Source organism: Protomyctophum parallelum, assembly GCF_964188405.1.
Source record: "Protomyctophum parallelum genome assembly, chromosome: 12".
In the NCBI taxonomy this organism is placed as follows: Eukaryota; Metazoa; Chordata; class Actinopteri; order Myctophiformes; family Myctophidae; genus Protomyctophum; species Protomyctophum parallelum.
The window spans coordinates 10,635,421-10,656,674 of record NC_139712.1 but is presented as its reverse complement, the minus strand read 5'-3'; positions in this window follow the sequence as shown (position 1 = coordinate 10,656,674).

Below are 21,254 nucleotides of genomic sequence, written 5' to 3'. Positions count from 1 at the left end.
TCTGTTTTACATCACCATTACATCACCTAATCATAGCAATCATGACTTTAATATATTAACGCCACCTCTTTTTTTAACCCATTCTGAACGGGAACCCGTTTTGGTGTTAGCATCATGTCATGCTTTAGCTATTGAAAAATAGCAGATCTACAAGCTCGTAGCGCGCCACCGAGCTTGTAGGTCTGCTATTTTTTTGAAAAATCGAAGAACGACGGACATTTTTTTAGAATCTGATCTCAGGTCAGAATGGGTTCATCAGACCAGTGTGTGTCCTAGTGGAAACCTCGTATGAATCTGATCTCAGGTCAGAATGGGCCTCTCCGGATGAAGCAACACTATCCTGCATTGAGCGGAGCTGAAGAATCCAATAGACGATGTGTCTTCATGGAGTCTGGGAGACAGGTGTGTGTGTGTGTGTGTGTGTGTGTGTGTGTGTGTGTGTGTGTGTGTGTGTGTGTGTGTGTGTGTGTGTGTGTGTCGCCTATTTTAGAACGACTTATTTTTTACACACTGAAACTGCATTGTCGATAACACGGAGCACTGCTAAGCGATTAGCATAAACATCTTCTCGGCCTCGTTAACAACGCGGCCAATGATTAATCATTTTACAGATAGTAGTACAGCTGCTATTTCAACGAAGTGCATAACCTCCTTCCAAATTTAGATTGTAGTTTTAAGCCATAGTCTGCTGAATATAGTTTTCATTTAGTTTTATATAGTCACATTTTAGTCACCTGGAATGCCTTGGTGTTAATCTAGTTTTATAGGCGACGGAATGTCATGCGATTTTAGTCGACTAAATCTACAGTTGTTTTTACACTTGCTGAAAATAGCCGATCTACAAGCCCACAGAGCTTGTAGATCAGCTAGGTTCAGCGTCCAACCAAGTGTAAAATGACATTTTAGTCTAGTTTTTATTTGTTGACCAAATTGTCAATATATTTAGTCTTAGTTTTAGTCATCATAGTTTCCATTTTAGTTTTCGGCAGTGAAAAAAGGTAGTCGGCGAACATTTTTCGGCCTTTAACCCATTCTGACCTGAGATCAGATTCTAAAAATGTCTTCTACATCCTGACAGTTTTCTGAAAAAGCTATGTTTCTATGTCAGCTGTGTTATGTATGGCGCTTCACGTCATGTGGTTACGACAGTAACGTAAAGCGCTGCTGCCGTAAGGCCGTTGTTGTTATCAATGCTGCTGCCTGATGCTACCATATAAACGGAACACCGGTTTGTAACGTGGTTGCCGGTCCACACCCAAGCTACAGTAAAGTCGTACCAGTTCAGTTCATGTTTACAGTTGCACGTTATTCTCCAACACAACATTGACGACGAGGATGGAGCTGACGCTCTCACCGCCTCCCGCCTTCTTGCCGTTCCCAGCCGAGCCTCCCATACCTTGGACTCGCTGGCATGCTTCGTTTGAGAACTACATCGCGGCTTTGGGACTAACAGACGTGAGCGACGCACGACTTAAAGCCATTCTGGTTCACTGTCTTGGCGCAGAGGGACAACGGATCCTCGCCACCCTCGGGACTGCCGCGAGGTATATAGAATGTGTCAAACTCCTGGGCGACCATTTCGCGGCACCACAAAGCGTCATCCTCCGGAGGATTCTGTTTCGCCAGCGCCGACAACGTGTGGGTGAGACGGCTCACCAATATGTGGCTGATCTAAGGGGCTTGGCCAGCCTATGCAAGTTTGGTGCATTACAAGACGAACTGATCCGGGACCAGCTGGCGGAGCACACAAATAACCCAAAGGTTCGTGAGAAATTGATAATGTCCCCAGATGATCTGACGCTCAATAGGGCTGTGGAAATAGCTTTTCAAATCGAGACAGCTGCAGGTTTTGCCACACAATTGGCTAGTGCCTCATCTCCACTGCCTGGACTTACAGCACAGCAGGTCGAGTCTTCATCACGTTCTTCTAGCCCTGACCCTCTCCAGGATGCTTCCCACATAAACTATGCGGGACGACAGCGTCCCTCAGGTCAGCGCTGCGGTAACTGCGGCTCGTCATCGCATGATTCAAGAGCCAAGAATTGTCCCGCCAGGGGGCAGCGTTGTCAACGTTGTGGGAAACAAAACCACTTTTCTAAAGTTTGCCGTTCTACTCCAGCCGCCACCTCACGGCAGACTTTCTCAGCTGCTGACCCTTCACCTACAACCACCATACACTCTGTGAGTACTGCTCGCCGGCCGTTTAAAGTGTGTACGGTGGAGCTGGATGGCGTGTGCCTGCCGCTATTGCTTGACACCGGAGCGAACGCCTCTCTCTTGAATGCAGCCACAGTCACACAGTTTTTCCCACACCACAAGCTGGCTGCACCATCCAAAGTACCCCTAAAAGGTTACGGTAATTCCAGGATTGATATCGTGGGCACCTTCAGCCCCACGGTGCGTTATGGCACTAAGACTGTGGACTCATTCACATTCCAGGTCGCAAGCCACGGCGCCAACCTCATGGGCCTGGACCTGTTCACTGACCTAGGGTTTGTGCTCATGGATTACAGCGGGCTTACTATCCACCACGTCGATTCTCTGTGGCCTCAACAATGGCCTGGACTGTTCACGGGACTGGGCTGCCTAACTGCCTTCAACCACCAGCCCCTTCTGAACACTGAGGTGCACCCTGTCATCCAGCCCCTGCGTCGTGTTCCTCTGGCCCTGCGTGACGAGGTGGCTGGGGAACTCAGCAACCTTTTGGAGGCAGGCATCATCGAGCCGGTCAACGCATCACCATGGATTTCTAATCTGGTGGCGGTGCGTAAGAAGACCGGGAAGCTGCGCCTGTGCATCGACCTCAAGGCAGTTAACAAGGCCGTCATTCCGGACAAGTATCCGCTGCCTACGGCAGAAGAACTGACCACACAGTTCCATGGCTCCACAATTTTCACGAAGCTGGATCTCCGGCAGGGCTATATGCAGGTTCCGCTACACCCCAACAGCCGTAACCTCACTGCGTTCGTCACACACATGGGGGTGTTTCAGTTCACAAGGATGCCTTTCGGACTCAGCTCCGCCCCCAGCTGTTTTCAGAAGATCATGGCCACCATTCTAGCACGCATTCCTGGAGTAGTCATCTACTTGGATGATTTCGTCATCCATGGCCCGACGCCTGCAGTCCACGATGAGCGCCTTCGCCAAGTCCTCCGTGTCCTCACCAGCCATCACCTCACTCTGAACGGCGACAAATGTGTCTTCGCCGTACCTGAGATTGAATTTGTGGGGTTCCGCCTGAATGCCAAGGGCCTCCGTCCACTCCAGTCTAATGTGGAGGCTGTGCTACGCCTCCCTGAGCCTGCCTGTCCAGCTCAAGTAGCCTCGTTCCTGGGAATGACGGCCTACTATTTGCGTTTTCTGCCTCAGTATTCAGCCACCACGTCCCCGCTGCGTGAGCTGTTAAAAAAGGATGCGGAATGGGTTTGGACCCCCGCCTGCTCGGACGCCGTCCGGCTGCTCAAAGTCCAGCTCACCTCTCCCCCGGTGCTCGCCCACTTTGACCTCGCAAGCCCCACGCTGCTCACCTGTGACGCTTCCAACACGGCGCTGGGGGCGGTGCTATCCCAGTTCCACGACGGCGTTGAGCGTCCCATCGCCTTTGCCTCTCGGGCTCTCAGCTCGGCGGAGCAGAAGTACTCGGTGGGGGAACGGGAGGCCTTAGCTTGCATTTGGGCGAGCGAGCGTTGGCACATGTATGTGTATGGCCGACACTTCACGTTGCGCACGGATCACCAGGCTCTCACAGCTCTGCTCGCAACTTCTGGCACAGGACATAGGCCACTCAGGATCCATCGCTGGGCGGAGCGGCTCCAGCAGTATAATTTCACCCTGCAGTTCACTCCAGGTCGAGAAAATGTCGTGGCAGACCTGCTGTCACGGGCCACCCCTGGCCCTTCGCCCGACCCTAGCCCGGACTCCGCTGAGCAGGGCCTCATCCAGATGCTCCACTCTCCGCTCCAGTCCACGGTGTCGCTTCAAGAGCTCCAGACAGCCTCTGAACAGGACCCGGTGCTCTCCCAGCTCCGCACCTTTATTCGCTCGGGGTGGCCCGCGAAGCTGTCGGACGAGCTGGTTCCCTTCCACCGGGTCAAGGACGAGCTGTCCTGCTGGAACGACGTCTGCGTATCTCGTGGGCTCTGCACTGTGATACCGGACGGCCTGCGAGCGTGTGTCCTGGCCATGGCCCACGAGGGTCATCTGGGCATCGTACGTGTGAAGCAGCGCTGTCGTGACCTGGTATGGTGGCCTGGCATTGACAGGGACATCGAGGCTTTAGTGAGGGACTGTACAGCTTGTCTTCTGAGTGGCAAGACCGGCCCACCCGCCCCGCCGCCGCTGCAGCCGCTGCGCTGGCCAGCCAGGCCTTGGGAGCACCTCCAGCTCGACATCTGCGGGGAGCTCCATGCGGTTCCCCACCACCAACATTTTATGGTGGTGGTGTACGACCTTCATTCCAAGTGGCCTGAGGTGTTCTCCACTGGGACGGTGACCACCCGCGTGGTGACCGAGTTCCTGGACTCGCTCTTCTCTCAGTGGGGCCATCCTACGGCCATTACAACGGACAATGGGCCCCAGTTCATCTCTGCAGAGTTTGCTGCCTTCCTGGGGGACAGGGGCATTAAGCACATCCGTACAGCATTCTACCACCCCGAGGCGAACGGGGGGGTGGAGAGACTCAACCAGACTCTGAAGAATGGCGTCAGAGCGCACCTGGCCGATGGCTTCCCCTTCTCTACAGCTCTTCGCCGCACGCTCCTGCACTACAGAGCATCGCAGCATTCCACTACCGGTTGCTCCCCAGCGTTCCTCATGTTGGGACGGGAGCTGCAGCTGCCTTTGCATCGACTGAGGGCTTCTGGGCCGGTGGTGTCTCCTCCGGCTCGAGGACGCAACAGAGTCCGCAACCAGCAACGTCGGATGAAGGAGCGCTTCGACAAGACACGGAGAGTGAAGGCCCCGTCCTTCGCGGCCTTGGACTGGGTCCGCATCCGCCGCGCCCACCGGGGCCACAAGCTGCAGTCCTTCTGGTCCGCGCCTATGCAAATCACCGACCAGCTGGGGCCTGCCACCTTCCGCCTGTCCGACGGCTCGCGCTGGCATGCCAGTCGCCTTCGGCGAGTGCCGTCACCTGCTGCTATGGAGCCTGAGGCTCCCGCGCCCACAATGCCGCTTGCGGCCGCAGGTATGTGGGCTAACACTGACTTTGACTTTGTGGCAGGAGATATGGACTTTCCCCCGGGGCATCCTCCGGCACCTGATGTCCACCCGGTGGTGCCCGGGGCACAGCCAGCTGTCCGCCCGGTGGTGACCGGGGCACGGCCAGCTCGGAACCGAGCTCGGCCAGATTACCTCAAGGACTATGTTACAGATTTCTGAATGTATAAGGCGTTCGTGTGTTGGTATATAGCTGGGTGATGGGGTTGTGTTTTCTGGTTTACTATGGGGGGGGAAAATGTTATGTATGGCGCTTCACGTCATGTGGTTACGACAGTAACGTAAAGCGCTGCTGCCGTAAGGCCGTTGTTGTTATCAATGCTGCTGCCTGATGCTACCATATAAACGGAACACCGGTTTGTAACGTGGTTGCCGGTCCACACCCAAGCTACAGTAAAGTCGTACCAGTTCAGTTCATGTTTACAGTTGCACGTTATTCTCCAACACAACAAGCTGTTCTTCGATGTTTCAAAATTGGACCTACAAGCTCGTAGCGCGCCACTCGAGAAAGAGAACAATGGAATCCATCCAGACATGCTTTAGAAAGGTGAAGGAATTCGGTATTGTTGTCTCATTATTATGCTTGCATTGTGTAGTAGGTTTAGAAACCATGAGAAAAGTCATGGTTTAACCCATTTTGGGTGGGAACCCCTTTTGTTGTTAGCATTAATATGCTTTTCACTTCAAGGCCCATTGTGTATTGTGTATGTATGTGCATCCGTTGGATGATATTTAGCCTCTCATGCAGACCCAAAAACGTATAGAATGTTTTGTTATATTTGGAATACGATTTTGTCCACAATTCCATGCTGTATTGATGTTGGTACCATTAGGAGGGACAGCCTGGGGTTCTCAACGTTTTTGGCTGGGCCACTGGGCAGACACTGGGGTGGCACTGGGGGAGGCACTGGGGAGGCACTGGGGAGGTACTGGGGAGGTACTGGGGAGGTACTGGGGAGGCACTGGGGAGGCACTGGGGAGGCACTGGGGGAGGCACTGGGGAGGTACTGGGGAGGCACTGGGGAGGCACTGGGCAGACACTAGGGTGGCACTGGGGGAGGCACTGGGGAGGCACTGGGGAGGCACTGGGGAGGCACTGGGCAGACACTATGGTGGGGGTGAGGCACTGGGGAGGCATACTGGACATTTCATATCACACACACACCATGATTCACTAGCCCCCTAAAAAAAAGAAAAAATAAAAAAAGTTTGGCATGGCGCGATTTATTTCAAGCATGGCGCAGCGCCATACCAACAACATTGTGCAGGAAACCCTGGACATTTCACAGAATATATACCACTTTGCATTAAAACAATTGGTTGTGCATAGGCGGCTGCATAGGCACTTGTGAAACTATAGCCTAGATTTATTTTATGGATGTGGAGGACTGGTGTTGTGAGGTGATCGAGTGGCGTGCGGAGATCTGCAAACTCAACACGGTGAACATGCATATAATAATATAAATGAGGGCTGAGGCTGATTAAGTTTTGCAAATAACGGCCCATGGGCGCTTATATGGACCCAGGGCGGTTATTTGAGCACGGGCTGTTATTTGGTAATATACGGTATATGTTTATTTTCTCAGCTGCTGTTGCTAGTCATGGCTGCCAGTTCCCACCTGATGTTGTGTGTGAGTCCAGACTGCTCCAGACCGTACTGAATAACCGCCAGCTTACATAATGTCTTGAGGCTCGGACTGAAGTCTAAGACATACAGGTCAGCTGGTCTGTTGTCTGCTCCAAAGATGATGACACGATCTCCCACCATGCAACAGCACATACCCGTCATCCCATGTGGGCGTTTCCCCTTGGGCTCAACCTTCTTCCAGGAGAAGGTCTCTGGGTTGAATCTCCACAGATCATTATAATTACAGCCTGCACCAAATATGTACAGCTCTCCATTGTAGGTAAAGGCTGATTGACCCCAGCGTCCTTCTGGAAGAGGATGTGTAGACGGTGTTTTCATCCATTCGTTGGTCTCTGTGTCAAACACTCTGATGGTGTTCTGGTACTGACCCCACCTCCAGCCCCCAAATACAATCATCTTTGTCCCGATGATGTTAGCAGAGTGACAGTGTGAAACAGGAGGTAGAGTTCCTCTGGTGTCAATTAAAGTCCAGACCATTGTGGTGGAGTCCAACTTGTACATGTCATTAGTCCATTCAGTCAGATTGGTGTCTCCTCCATGGATGAACATGACCTTCCCCAAGACACAGGCTGAGTGGTCGCTCCTCCCCTCTGGAACGGTCCCAGAAACCTGTGGTTCGAACCATCTGTGGGCATCGACATCAAATGCATAAAGATTGTTGTAGTACTCCTGTGCATAGTTTTTGAAGGCATAACCTCCCCAGAGGTAGACAGTATATTCTATCAGCACAGCTGTGTGACCAGAGCGCCTGGAGGGAACCTCAAGGTGAGGTTCTCCTGTTCCAGGGGTCCCTGGGGTCAACTTCCTCCAGCATAAAGACGCTGTATTGAAGATGTGATCTCGGCTCCTCTGGTTTCCGTCTCCTCCAAAGCAGTAGATCTCGTGTCCGACCACCACAGCAGCCTGGTCCTCCCTATGTTCTCCTTCCAGATGTATCGTCCAGTGAAACATTTCACACAGCAGCTCCACCGTCACCGAGCGTTGACAACCAACTTACAGACTAACTTGCACTCTCGGGTTCCCTTGCTGCAAATCACTAACTGATGTTTAGTGCGTCGCACTGTTATTTATAAAGAACAATGATATGGTTGTGATGTCATTCCATGATTACGTCATATTGCTGGATAGCTATTGGCTAAAGACAATACTGCTGTCAATACTATATGACGTCATTCCTCCATATTTGGGCATGGAGATGAATTGACAGGCGACATCCGGAACCGGACTGTTTGTGAGGAAGTGGTTCTGGCATGAATAGGAAGCGCCTCAAAACCACTCCACACCTAATCAAAACAAAGAATGCAGCTGCTCCGTTCTCCCAGCAAACTGGGTGGCTAGGCTAGCTAGTTTCTTGGGACATTTGTGGTCGTATAGTGACTACATCTGTCATTAAAAAAAATATGTTTTTTCAGCCATGTTATTAGTTTTAAGGGTAACTGTTGTATAATTGCAATATTACACTCGAGGGAGTGGTTTAACGTGATTATTGCCACTGCAGTGAAGCTTGCGGAACTCAACTTCGTCTCGTTCCTGACCGCATCCCTGTCGTGGCAATAATCTCGTGGGGGACACTGGGGAGGCACTGGGGAGACACTGCAGCCACTGGGGAGACATTGGGGAGGCACTCAGGGGGACACTGGGGAGACACTCAGGGGGAAACTGGGGAGACACTCAGGGGGAAACTGGGGAGGCACTCAGGGGGACACTGGGGAGACACTCAGGGGGACACTGGGGAGACACTCAGGGGGAAACTGGGGAGACACTCAGGGGGAAACTGGGGAGACACTCAGGGGGACACTGGGGAGACACTCAGGGGGACACTGGGGAGGCACTCAGGGGGAAACTGGGGAGGCACTCAGGGGACACTGGGGAGACACTCAGGGGGACACTGGGGAGGCACTCAGGGGGACACTGGGGAGACACTCAGGGGACACTGGGGAGACACTCAGGGGGACACTGGGGAGACACTCAGGGGGACACTGGGGAGGCACTCAGGGGGACACTGGGGAGACACTCAGGGGGACACTGGGGAGACACTCAGGGGGACACTGGGGAGACACTCAGGGGGACACTGGGGAGACACTCAGGGGGACACTGGGGAGACACTCAGGGGGACACTGGGGAGACACTCAGGGGGACACTGGGGAGGCACTCAGGGGACACTGCAGGGGAGGTACTGGGGAGCCACTGGGCAGAAACTGGGGGAGGCACTGGGGGAGGCACTGGGGAGGTACTGGACATTTCATATCACACACACCATGATTCACTAGCCCCCTAGCTTGGCATGGCGCGGTTTATTTCAAGCATGGCGCAGCGCCATGCCAACAACATTGTGCAGGAAACCCTGACGTAGCCTACTATGTAAACTCTTCATTTCCATTTTCCAGCCGAGTTGCAACTTTTTTTTTTTTTTTTTTTTTTTTAATAATTTGGGGACCCCCCAAAATAAATTTAGTGACAAACCGAGGGGTCGCGACCCACAGGTTGAGAACCCCTGCATTAGGACTATCGGGCAAATGTTTGGATCTAAATAACAATTCATCCACATTCTCAAATTGTGGAAACGTATTGTAAATTAACTTAATAGTAATGCAGATGTTTAACAGAAATGTAACTCTTGAGAGTGTAAAAAATTAAACCAAAAGGACCCGTAAGGGTTTCATGTTAACCCATTCTGGGCGGTATATCCCCTTTTGGTGTTAGCATCACGTTATGCTTTAGCTATTGAAAAATAGCAGATCTACAAGCTCAAAGCGCGCCACCGAGTGGCGCGCTACGAGCTTGTAGGTCTGCTATTTTTCGAAAAATCAAACAACGACTGATGTAGAAACATAGCTTTTTAAGAAAACTGTCAGGATGTAGAAGACATTTTTAGTCAAAATGGGTTAATAATCTGTATATGGGACCATTTGGTTACCAACTCTACATCATTCAGCTGGGGACCGCCTGCGTGGAACCTGAGTTAGACGTGTCTCCCTGTGAGCTCCAGGCCTCCTGTAGCATGCAGGGTGAATTAGACGTGTCTCCCTGTGAGCTCCAGGCCTCCTGTAGCATGCAGGCTGAGTTAGAAAGCCAGGTTCCCGTCAGGAGAGAGTTGCCCTCAGGCTCCCGAGAGAGAGACATGTTATAATATGACACGATGTAGGCCTATAAACTAACATATTAGTAGAACTCTCGCCGTAATCTGGAACTCGGCTCAAAGATGAAGGACAGCGGAGAGAAAGCATGTGCCCTCCCCCTGTTGGGAGAGAGAGAGAGAGATCTGTGTGTGTTGGGAGAGAGAGAGATCTGCAGCACACTTAGCTGCACACGATGTGACTAGTTCCACCGAGGGACATGTTTACACACACACACGCACACGTGCAGGCACACATGCGCTCGCTCGCTCGCTCGCTCGCTCTCTCACACACACACACACACACACACACATACACACACACGCGCGCATGTATGTGTGTGGTGTTTTGCTCTGTGTTGTCACAAACAGGGACACAACATATTCAACAAACTATTCTCTCGGTGCTCTTGGCAAGAGAGAGAGAGAGAGAGAGAGAGAGCTCTCCATGGTTCTGAACTACAGAGATGTAATGAGACAGGGGGAGCTAGCCATGGTGCTGATGTAGAGATGTAATGAGACAGGGGGAGCTAGCCATGGTGCTGATGTAGAGATGAGACAGGGGGAGCTAGCCATGGTGCTGATGTAGAGATGAGACAGGGGGAGCTAGCCATTGTGCTGATGTAGAGATGAGACAGGGGGAGCTAGCCATGGTGCTGATGTAGAGATGTAATGAGACAGGGGGAGCTAGCCATGGTGCTGATGTAGAGATGAGATGAGACAGGGGGAGCTAGCCATGGTGCTGATGTAGAGATGTAATGAGACAGGGGGAACTAGCCATGGTGCTGATGTAGAGATGAGACAGGGGGAGCTAGCCATGGTGCTGATGTAGAGATGAGACAGGGGGAGCTAGCCATGAAAGGGGGTGCTGAAGTGGAAGTGCGGGAGCTGTCCTTGGTGCTGAAGTTGTGCTATCATTGACATAGAACACATACTGTAATAATATCCAACTCAACTTTGCTTCAGTTTTTATTCATTTATTTTGACAAATTCAACATTCTGTTTGGAAACAGTAAAAACAACCGTGTTACAAAGTAAATATTATATTATTATATTATACTGTATATATTATATTATACTGTGATTTTTTTGTTTTGTCTTTTGTTAAAGGACTACTTCACCACTTTTCAACCTATCTTCACATAATTGGTCCTCACTAATGTTCATGATAAAATAGCACAATCTTTTTCTACTCTGTCTGTGTCTCATAGGGCTGTGTGGGCCGTTCAGAAACCAGTCTGTGTCTCATAGGAGGGCTGTGGGCAGTTCAGAAACCAGTCTGTGTCTCATAGGAGGGCTGTGTGGGCCGTTCAGAAACCAGTCTGTGTCTCATAGGAGGGCTGTGGGCAGTTCAGAATCCAGTCTGTGTCTCATAGGAGGGCTGTGGGCAGTTCAGAAACCAGTCTGTGTCTCATAGGAGGGCTGTGGGCAGTTCAGAAACCAGTCTGTGTCTCATAGGAGGGCTGTGGGCAGTTCAGAAACCAGTCTGTGTCTCATAGGAGGGCTGTGGGCAGTTCAGAAACCAGTCTGTGTCTCATAGGAGGGCTGTGGGCAGTTCAGAAACCCGTCTGTGTCTCATAGGAGGGCTGTGGGCAGTTTGGTTTCCACCAGTGACATCATCGTTAGACAAGACCTTTTTGAAAGAATATTTAGATTTGTATTATCACAAACACTCAAAGCTGTGCATAGGAGAGGCTTAGCGCCCCTCAGACATAACTATTACATCACCGCCTCTGTGGGCAAACTGCATTAAAAAAAAGCTTTGATTTGATTCTAATATGAATCGCTATACATGCGCGTATGTTGTATGGCACGTGTGGCACATAAATAAAATGTGACTAAAACTAAATGAAATCCCCCCAACCCCCCCTGCCCCCTGCCCAGCTGTGAACAATTCTTTTTCCTGTTTTCAGACAGCGCTTCCATGACCATGAAGCGTGGTGTGAGGAAACAGTGTGTTTCTTTTGTCCTCAGACCCCAAAACAAACCCCCCACCCCCACCCAAGTTTCCGTGCCTCTACACAATGCAACTGTATGTGATATGCTCCCCCCCCCCCCCCCCCGCCCCCCCACCCCCTATCTGCCTCTTTTTCTTTATTTTCTATATGATGTAAAGAGACATTTGTGGCGGCGCGACTCATGTTGCTGCGGCTCGTGCACTCGGCACATCGAAATTTCGTTTTTCTGCTGTTCACAGTTGTAGAAATGACAAATAAACCTATCTATCTATCTATCTATCTAACATACAGTTATGTTATGACATGATGTAGGCCTAAACTAACATATTAGTAGAACATGCAGTTATAATATGACATGATGTAGGCCTAAAATAACATATTAGTAGAACATACAGTTCCCCTGGTCGAGATGACAATGGAATTAAATATGTCTGTTGGGAGAGAGAGAGAGAGACCTGTGTGTGTTGGGAGAGAGAGAGAGACCTGTGTGTGTTGGGAGAGAGAGAGAGACCTGTGTGTGTTGGGAGAGAGAGAGAGACCTGTGTGTGTTGGGAGAGAGAGAGATCTGCAGCACACTTAGCTGCACATGATGTGACTAGTTCCACCGAGGGACATGTTTACACACGCACACGTGCAGGCACACATGCGCTCGCTCGCTCGCTCTCACTCACACACACACACACACACACACACATACACACACACGCGCATGTATGTGTGTGGTGTTTTGCTCTGTGTTGACACAAACAGGGACACAACATATTCAACAATGTGTTTGCACGTGGCCGTGCAAACACAATACTGCTGCTGCTGAGAGCTCTCCATGGTTCTGAACCACAGAGATGTAATGAGACAGGGGGAGCTAGCCATGGTGCTGATGTAGAGATGTAATGAGACAGGGGGAGCTAGCCATGGTGCTGATGTAGAGATGAGACAGGGGGAGCTAGCCATGGTGCTGATGTAGAGATGTAATGAGACAGGGGGAGCTAGCCATGGTGCTGATGTAGAGATGTAATGAGACAGGGGGAGCTAGCCATGGTGCTGATGTAGAGATGAGACAGGGAGAGCTAGCCATGGTGCTGATGTAGAGATGAGACAGGGGGAGCTAGCCATGGTGCTGATGTAGAGATGAGACAGGGGGAGCTAGCCATGGTGCTGATGTAGAGATGAGACAGGGGGAGCTAGCCATGGTGCTGTTGTAGAGATGAGACAGGGGGAGCTAGCCATGGTGCTGATGTAGAGATGAGACAGGGGGAGCTAGCCATGGTGCTGATGTAGAGATGAGACAGGGGGAGCTAGCCATGGTGCTGATGTAGAGATGAGACAGGGGGAGCTAGCCATGGTGCTGATGTAGAGATGAGACAGGGGGAGCTAGCCATGGTGCTGATGTAGAGATGAGACAGGGGGAGCTAGCCATGGTGCTGATGTAGAGATGAGACAGGGGGAGCTAGCCATGAAAGGGGGTGCTGAAGTGGAAGTGCGGGAGCTGTCCTTGGTGCTGAAGTTGTGCTATCATTGACATAGAACACATACTGCAATAATATCCAACTCAACTTTGCTTCAGTTTTTATTCATTTTGACAAATTCAACATTCTGTTTGGAAACAGTAAAAAAAAACGTGTTACAAAGTAAATATTATACATAGCATATTATATGTGATTTTTTTGTTTTGTTTTTTGTTAAAGGACTACTACCACTTTTCAACCTATCTTCACATAATTGGTCCTCACTAATGTTCATGGTAAAATAGCACAATCTTTTTCTACTCTGTGTCTCATAGGAGGGCTGTGGGCAGTTCAGAAACCAGTCTGTGTCTCATAGGAGGGCTGTGTGGGCAATTCAGAAACCAGTCTGTGTCTCATAGGAGGGCTGTGGGCAGTTCAGAAACCAGTCTGTGTCTCATAGGAGGGCTGTGGGCAGTTCAGAAACCAGTCTGTGTCTCATAGGAGGGCTGTGTGGGCAATTCAGAAACCAGTCTGTGTCTCATAGGAGGGCTGTGGGCAGTTCAGAAACCAGTCTGTGTCTCATAGGAGGGCTGTGGGCAGTTCAGAAACCAGTCTGTGTCTCATAGGAGGGCTGTGGGCAGGTCAGAAACCAGTCTGTGTCTCATAGGAGGGCTGTGGGCGGTTCAGAAACCAGTCTGTGTCTCATAGGAGGGCTGTGGGCCGTTCAGAAACCAGTCTGTGTCTCATAGGAGGGTTGTGGGCAGTTCAGAAACCAGTCTGTGTCTCATAGGAGGGCTGTGGGCAGTTCAGAAACCAGTCCACCAGTGACATCATCGTTAGACAAGACCTTTTTGAAAGAGTATTTAGATTTGTATTATCACAAACACTCAAAGCTGTGCATAGGAGAGGCTTAGCGCCCCTCAGACATGACTATTACATCACCGCCTCTGTGGGCAAGCTGCATTAAAAAAAAGCTTTGATTTGATTCTAATATGAATCGCTATACATGCGCATATGTTGTATGGCACGTGTGGCACATAAATTAATTTAACCCATTCTGACCCGAGATCAGATTCATGCGAGGTTTCCACTGGACAACACACTGGTCTGATTAACCCATTCTGACCCGAGATCAGATTCTATAAAAAATGTCAGTCGTTCTTCGATTTTTCAAAAAATAGCAGACCTACAAGCTCGTAGCGCGCCACTCTGTGGCGCGCTATGAGCTTGTAGATCTGCTATTTTTCAATAGCTAAAGCATATGACATGATGCTATAACACCAAAATGGGTTCCCGTTCAGAATGGGTTAAACCCATATGCACAAGGGCGAGGAGGACGACCCGAGAAACCGTGTATATGCGGGATAATATTCTCCTATAATAATATTCAAATTAATAATAGAGTCTTATTATATGTGTGTAGCATAAATCAGTTGTATAAGCACGTGCCGTATGTATTATTATTATATCCGTGGATTTTAATTCATGACACACTCTCATGTCGTCTCACAACATATTGTTTTATAATCCAGAGGACATATTTCTGCCTCGGCTCGGTCAATATGAGTTCCATAATCATGTCTGTTATTAATAAATAGAGGTCAATATGTGTTCCATATGTCGAGAATAATAAGGAGAGGTATGTGGAATGTATACCAGTGTTGTTTTCGTCGACTAAAACTAAGACGGAAGATGTCCGTCGACTACCTTTTTCCACTGACTAAAACTAAATAAAAACGAATCTATGATGACTAAGACTAAATATACTGACAAATAAAAACTAGACTAAAATGTTAGGGGGGGGACTATAGTGGACAAGAGATCCAGTTGTATGCTGGGTTGCATGCTGAAAATAGCAGATCTAAAATCGGGTCAAAACACATTCTAGTCGAATGAATCGATTGGTAGATTTGTAGTCGACTGAAATCGTATGACATTTAGTCGACTAAAACTGGACTAACACTAGAACATTCCAGGTGACTAAAATGTGACCAAAACTATAAGTGAAAACTATTTAAGAGACTATATGACTGAAGCAAAAATAGAAATGTGATGTCAAAAACAACACTTTAATGTACACAAAAAACGCTATTTTAAGCATCTGTGTCACTGTAGAGCTTTTAAACATTATTTTTAAACTTTAGCTGTTGAAGAATATAGCGTAGATCTGCTATTCCTTTTTTGAAAAATCGTGAAAATGTGTGTGTGCAAATCTTTGAATATATATATTCTTTCACTCACAGCGAACATTTTGAACTAAAATCTTTGGTTCTGGAACCACATATTTTCAGGTGGGGGTCAGCGTCCGGATACATACTTTTGTGGGGGTCCTTGACATGAAATATAGTTTGAGCACCACTGATATAGAAACGGTTTTCAGAAATATGTCACGATTTAGAAGACATTAAAGGACCACTTCACCACTTTTCAACCTATCTTCATATAATAGGTCCTTACTATAATAATCATGAAAAAATGTCACGATTTTGTTCTACTCAGTCTGTGTCTCATAGGAGGGCTGTGGGCAGTTCAGAAACCGTCTTCCAGTGACATCATATAGGCTGTTATTTTTTTTTTAAACAAGATTTTTTTACAAAAATATTTAGATTTTCATTATCGTGAGAATGACGGCTTCCATTTTCGCATTGCAACTTTTCAGGACTAGAAAGCCTGCAGCTTCTATTAGCTTGTATTCCCCATCGATGATGTCACTGGAAGACGGTTTCTGAACTGCCCACAGCCCTCCTATGAGACACAGACCGAGTAGATTATTAGTGAGGACCTATCATATGAAGATAGGTTGAAAAGTGGTGAAGTGGTCCATTAAGTAGAATCCATGGTCTCAGTGGGTTGACCAGTCAGTGGCGTTCAGACTTGAATATATATATTCGCCTCGGTCGTCCCGTTTGTGCCGCGCCGCCAGGTCGCGTCGCGTCGCCCGTTCGCGCAATCCTCGTCTTTGCGTTGACTTTGTATGTATTAAATAAATCGCGCCGCTCTATAACCATCCAAGTCTGAACGCACCTTTAGACGAGGGAGACGGTTTGATGAATTCCCATGAATCTTCATATCTGTAGACTTATATGTACCGTCTGTGGGTTTAACATCTCATATCTGACTGTGTGTAGGCCTATAGTGGGAATAACAAGCCGTACCCACGGCTTGGGAAGCCGTGGGTACGGCTTGTGATATTCGTGCATAACGCACTGTATATCTGTGGATATGCACGGCTTGGGATACACTGCCATGTCTTCCTTCTCAGAATGCATTTCTTTCATGTGGATTCCAAGGGTTGCGTAACTGATCTGACAGTGCCTGTTCCTCTCCGAACACTTAAATGTCCACAACTTCAGTTATGATATTGAGCGTGGTGACTTCTCCTTGCACCCATGAGCCATCCAAATACACTTTCCTGCAGTGCAACTAGAGTCCTTCATTCAGTCTCTCCATTTGTCCTGTGACCATTTTCCAATATTGGTCTCCTACTACCGTCTGTGGGTTAAAATATTCATCTGTATAGGCCTATTATGTTTAAAACCTTCATATTTCTAGGCGGACGTTAGCCCCCAAAAAATAGCAGACCTGCAAGCTCACGTGCAGCGCGTTACCGGTTGGCTGCATTTTGGGCGAAGAGATTTGGTGTAAAGACGAAAGAATGTATATAAAAGCCGAGATGCGTTTTTAAGTGTTTAAGTATATAACTTAACAGTGGCGGCTCTCCTGTGTGTGTGTGTGTGTGTGTGTGTGTGTGTGTGTGTGTGTGTGTGTGTGTGTGTGTGTGTGTGTGTGTGTGTGTGTGTGTGTGTGTGTGTGTGTGTGTGTGTGTGTGTGTGTGTGTGAGAGAGAGACTGTTATTATGCTCACAGTCCCTGATATTTACAGTAATTCAGATGATTGTCAAACCGCACACATGCACGCCACTGTAAAGCCGACATTGCATCATATGCGCCTCTGTATAATTTAAGGACTCGCAACCTTTATCGCCGTCACGACCGTGCGTGTGGGCGCGCGTGCCTGCCAGTCAGTGCCATGCAGGGTTAATTCGTGCGTGCACGGGATGGGCAGCCGTGCATGCGGTAGCCGGTAGGTAGGAGTGGCCGCCTACTGTAATATGGGCAGCACGGGACAGACAGTCCAACTTCAAAGCATCTATGGCGAGTTATATACCTGCTCTTTTTATATTTATTAATTTAGTCTATCGTATGGAAAAACATGCCGTGCGTGTTCCGAACACAAGCGCAATTATTACATTCTATCTCTATGGGACCCTGCGGAGTGCGTGCGTGCGTGCATGCGTGAGTGAGTGCACATGCACAGTTCCATGTCTTGAGGCACGCACCGTGACGCACGCACACACATCGGGATGCGATGATGATTAACAGCCCGTTTCTCTTCTTCGGAGTTTCTTCTGACTGAAACGCACACGCGCGCACACACACACACACACACACAACACACACACACACACACACACACTGCACAACGCACGGGTCCCGACAGAGAGGAGAGATAGATCGAGAGGAGGAGGTGTGTGTGTGTGGGTGTGTGTGTGTGTGTGTGTGTGTGTGTGTGTGTGTGTGTGTGTGTGTGTGTGTGTGTGTGTGTGTGTGTGTGTGTGTGTGTGTGTGTGTGTGTGTGTGTGTGTGTGTGTGTGTGTGTGTGTGTGTGTGCGTGCGTGTGCGTGTGCGAGAGGGAGGGAGGGAGGGAGGTGAGGATTGGAAAGAGAACGTTCGGCGATACATAGATCCATCCATTCCCCGCCGGAGCGCCGTCCTCCTCATGCCCGCCGTCGGAGCCTCATCCCCGGGCAGTCCGCGGTGCGTGTGACCGCTTGCTCCGTGCGTCTTGTTATCCTCCGCGCCGCCGCTGCTGCTGTCAGTGCTGTGCGTGTCGAGGGGATAACACGGAGAGAGAGAGAGAGAGAGAGAGGGATGGGGGAGAGAGAGAGAGAGAGAGAGAGAGAGAGAGAGAGAGAGAGAGAGAGAGAGAGAGAGAGCAGTGTTCGGATGGAAGGATGATATTGTCACTGTCAGCAGCGGCAGGGTCTAATTGGTGTGATTCATGTCCACTTTGAGTGGCAGAGAGGGAGAGAGAGAGAGGGAGAGAGAGAGAGGGAGAGAGAGGGAGAAAGAGAGAGAGAGAGGTAGAACGTACGGGGCGATCCGCGCACAGAGCGCCGTATCACTCCGTATCACAAGTCAAATATCCTCCTCGGTGTCTCATGTGGACTCGATATAAGGAATTACAAACGGATTGTTTTTTTGGGGGGTTTCATTTAATGAAAGCAACACAAAATAAGGACCCACGCGCTTTGCTTTGGGGGCCAAACTTTATTCCTCTGTGGACCCCTTGAGTCTTTCTTTTTTCATGATTAATTGTTTCTATTATTAAAAAAAACAAAAAAACGATGCTTTCCGTGGCGTGGCCGTGCCGCGTGGCAGGCTGTGAATGAATTCTGACGGACCGACAGGACAGGTGCTGCTGATGACCTGATGTGATGAGGATGAAGATGGTGAAGATGACGGGCGCTTATTTGGCACACCGCGGTCGGAATGAATCGTCACCTGTCCGAAGGAACCCTCACATTCACCCAGAACACTGCTGACCCCATCTCTCTCTCCGACGGTGATCCATCATCAATCAATCAATCTATCTATCAGTCAGTCAGTCAGTCAGTCAGTCAGTCATCTCGCGCCTTGCTTTTTTCGGGGGGGAATGTGTCGCCGGTGGATCGAGAGTTCACTTCTTCTGTTCGGGTCCTACCCCCCCCCCCCCCCCCCCCATGCGCGGCGCAACGCAGCGATTCTTCCTCTGGCCGATCTCAGATTGACGTGCGTATCGTCTGGTTCTATCTATCTATCGGAGGAGGAGGATAGCCTCGGAGGAGGAGGAAGGAGAGGAGATGAGATGCCGTTCGATGCTCGCCGCGGGCAGCGCCGCCGCGGAGGAGGAGGAGGAGGTGGACACGAGTCAGCTTTCCTTTAACTGGCGTGCTGCTGCACAGGTCATCAACTTTTAACTGTCCTGTCCTCAATCTCACACACACACACACACACACACACACACACACACACACACACGGACGGATCACGGAGTATATCGGACGGTCCACCCCGCACACACACATCTAGATACGCCATGCACCGGGCGAGGAGCGCGTTTTAAAGAGCTTCCTCCGTGCGTGTATGCGTGTTTTGGTTCTTTCTTCCTGAACTTGTTGAACGGTGATATTATAAACTAAAGACGTGCAGCAAAGCGAGGCTCTATAAGGAGGGGCTGTCTGCGCCGAATGGGATCCAGGAATGTGAGTTTAATAACAGCCTTTCATTTTGTTTGTGAAGTTTTATTATATTACATTAATTGCGGTGCGTGGTGGTTTTCAACCCTTTTCATTATCAAGGTCCGTTATTTTATTTATTTATTCGGCGTTGGAGCCAAACGGAACCACCGTCTGATTAGATTTAGCCCCTCAGAACCACAGAACGAAAGCATATAGTGTGTTTGTCGTTGGATGAGATCTTGTCCACAATTCCATGCTGTATTGATGTCTGTACCATTATAGATACAGATAACAGGCAAACGTTTAACAAAATGCTCTTAATTGTGTAGAATTGGTGTAAATTAACAATAGTAGGCCTAATGCAGATTAACAAAAATAATAAAAACTTAAGTAAAACTGTTGAGTGTAAAAATAAAAAATAAAAATAAAAAAGAAAGAAATTGACCGTAAACGCCCTAAAGTGCAAAAGGGTCGATTTGGTTACCACTCCCCGCATCATTGAGTTGCATTGGGGACCATCTGGAACCCCCATCAAGGACCACTTGGTCCCCGGACCCCTGGGGTCCCCGGACCCCTGGGGTCCCCGGAACACTGGGGGTCCCCGGACCCCTGGGGGTCCCTGCTCCTTATGAAGCTAAACATGAATGGTCAGTAATGGTCACTCCATTCAACCTCGTTATGGTTAATTAGAGTTAGACAATTAAAAAAAACTATTGGCAATATAATATCTCTCCCCTTCAAAGGAGGGAAACTGTGTTTTTGGGGTGAACTTTTTGAACCTGCAGAGATTCATTTGGAAGTGATGGTTTTGGTATATATATATATATATATATATATATATATCAAACTATTCAACTATTCCCATCATTTGTTTTTAGAATAGCGCCCCCTTGTGGAGCTCAGTACAGGCTGATTGTCATAGCTGGCTGTCACCTTAATTGACAGGTGTGCGCTGTAACGGTCTGAGGGGCTAAATGTCATCAAACGGTGGTTCCGTGGCTCAAATGGGTCTGAGAGGCTAAATGTCATCAAACGGTGGTTCCGTGGCTCAAATGGGTCTGAGAGGCTAAATGTCATCAAACTGTGGTTCCGTGGCTCAAATGGGTCTGAGGGGCTAAATGTCATCAAACGGTGGTTCCGTGGCTCAAATGGGTCTGAGAGGCTAAATGTCATCAAACGGTGGTTCCGTGGCTCAAATGGTCTGAGGGGCTAAATGTCATCAAACGGTGCGGTTCCGGTGTCTCAAACGCATCATTAAATAATGGGCCTTGATATGAAGAGGGTTTTAAAACCACCGGTCCATTAGTTAATAAAGCTACACATACTTTAATTGTTCCTATAATTAGCATGGCTATCATTATCTACAATTATAACAGTTAACACACATCGCTTAATTCTCTCTCTGTGACTCGCATTAAAGCAAGCGTGCTGCAAGTCATAGTTAAAATTAAGCTTAATAGGAGAAAACCTCTTGCCTTAATTAACAGCCAATGGCTTCGCAATTAGGGCTTTGGTCTAATTTAACGCATGTTTGCATTCGCGAGACGAGACCATATAGTGCACGTCGAAATAAGGGTATGAGTAATTGTCT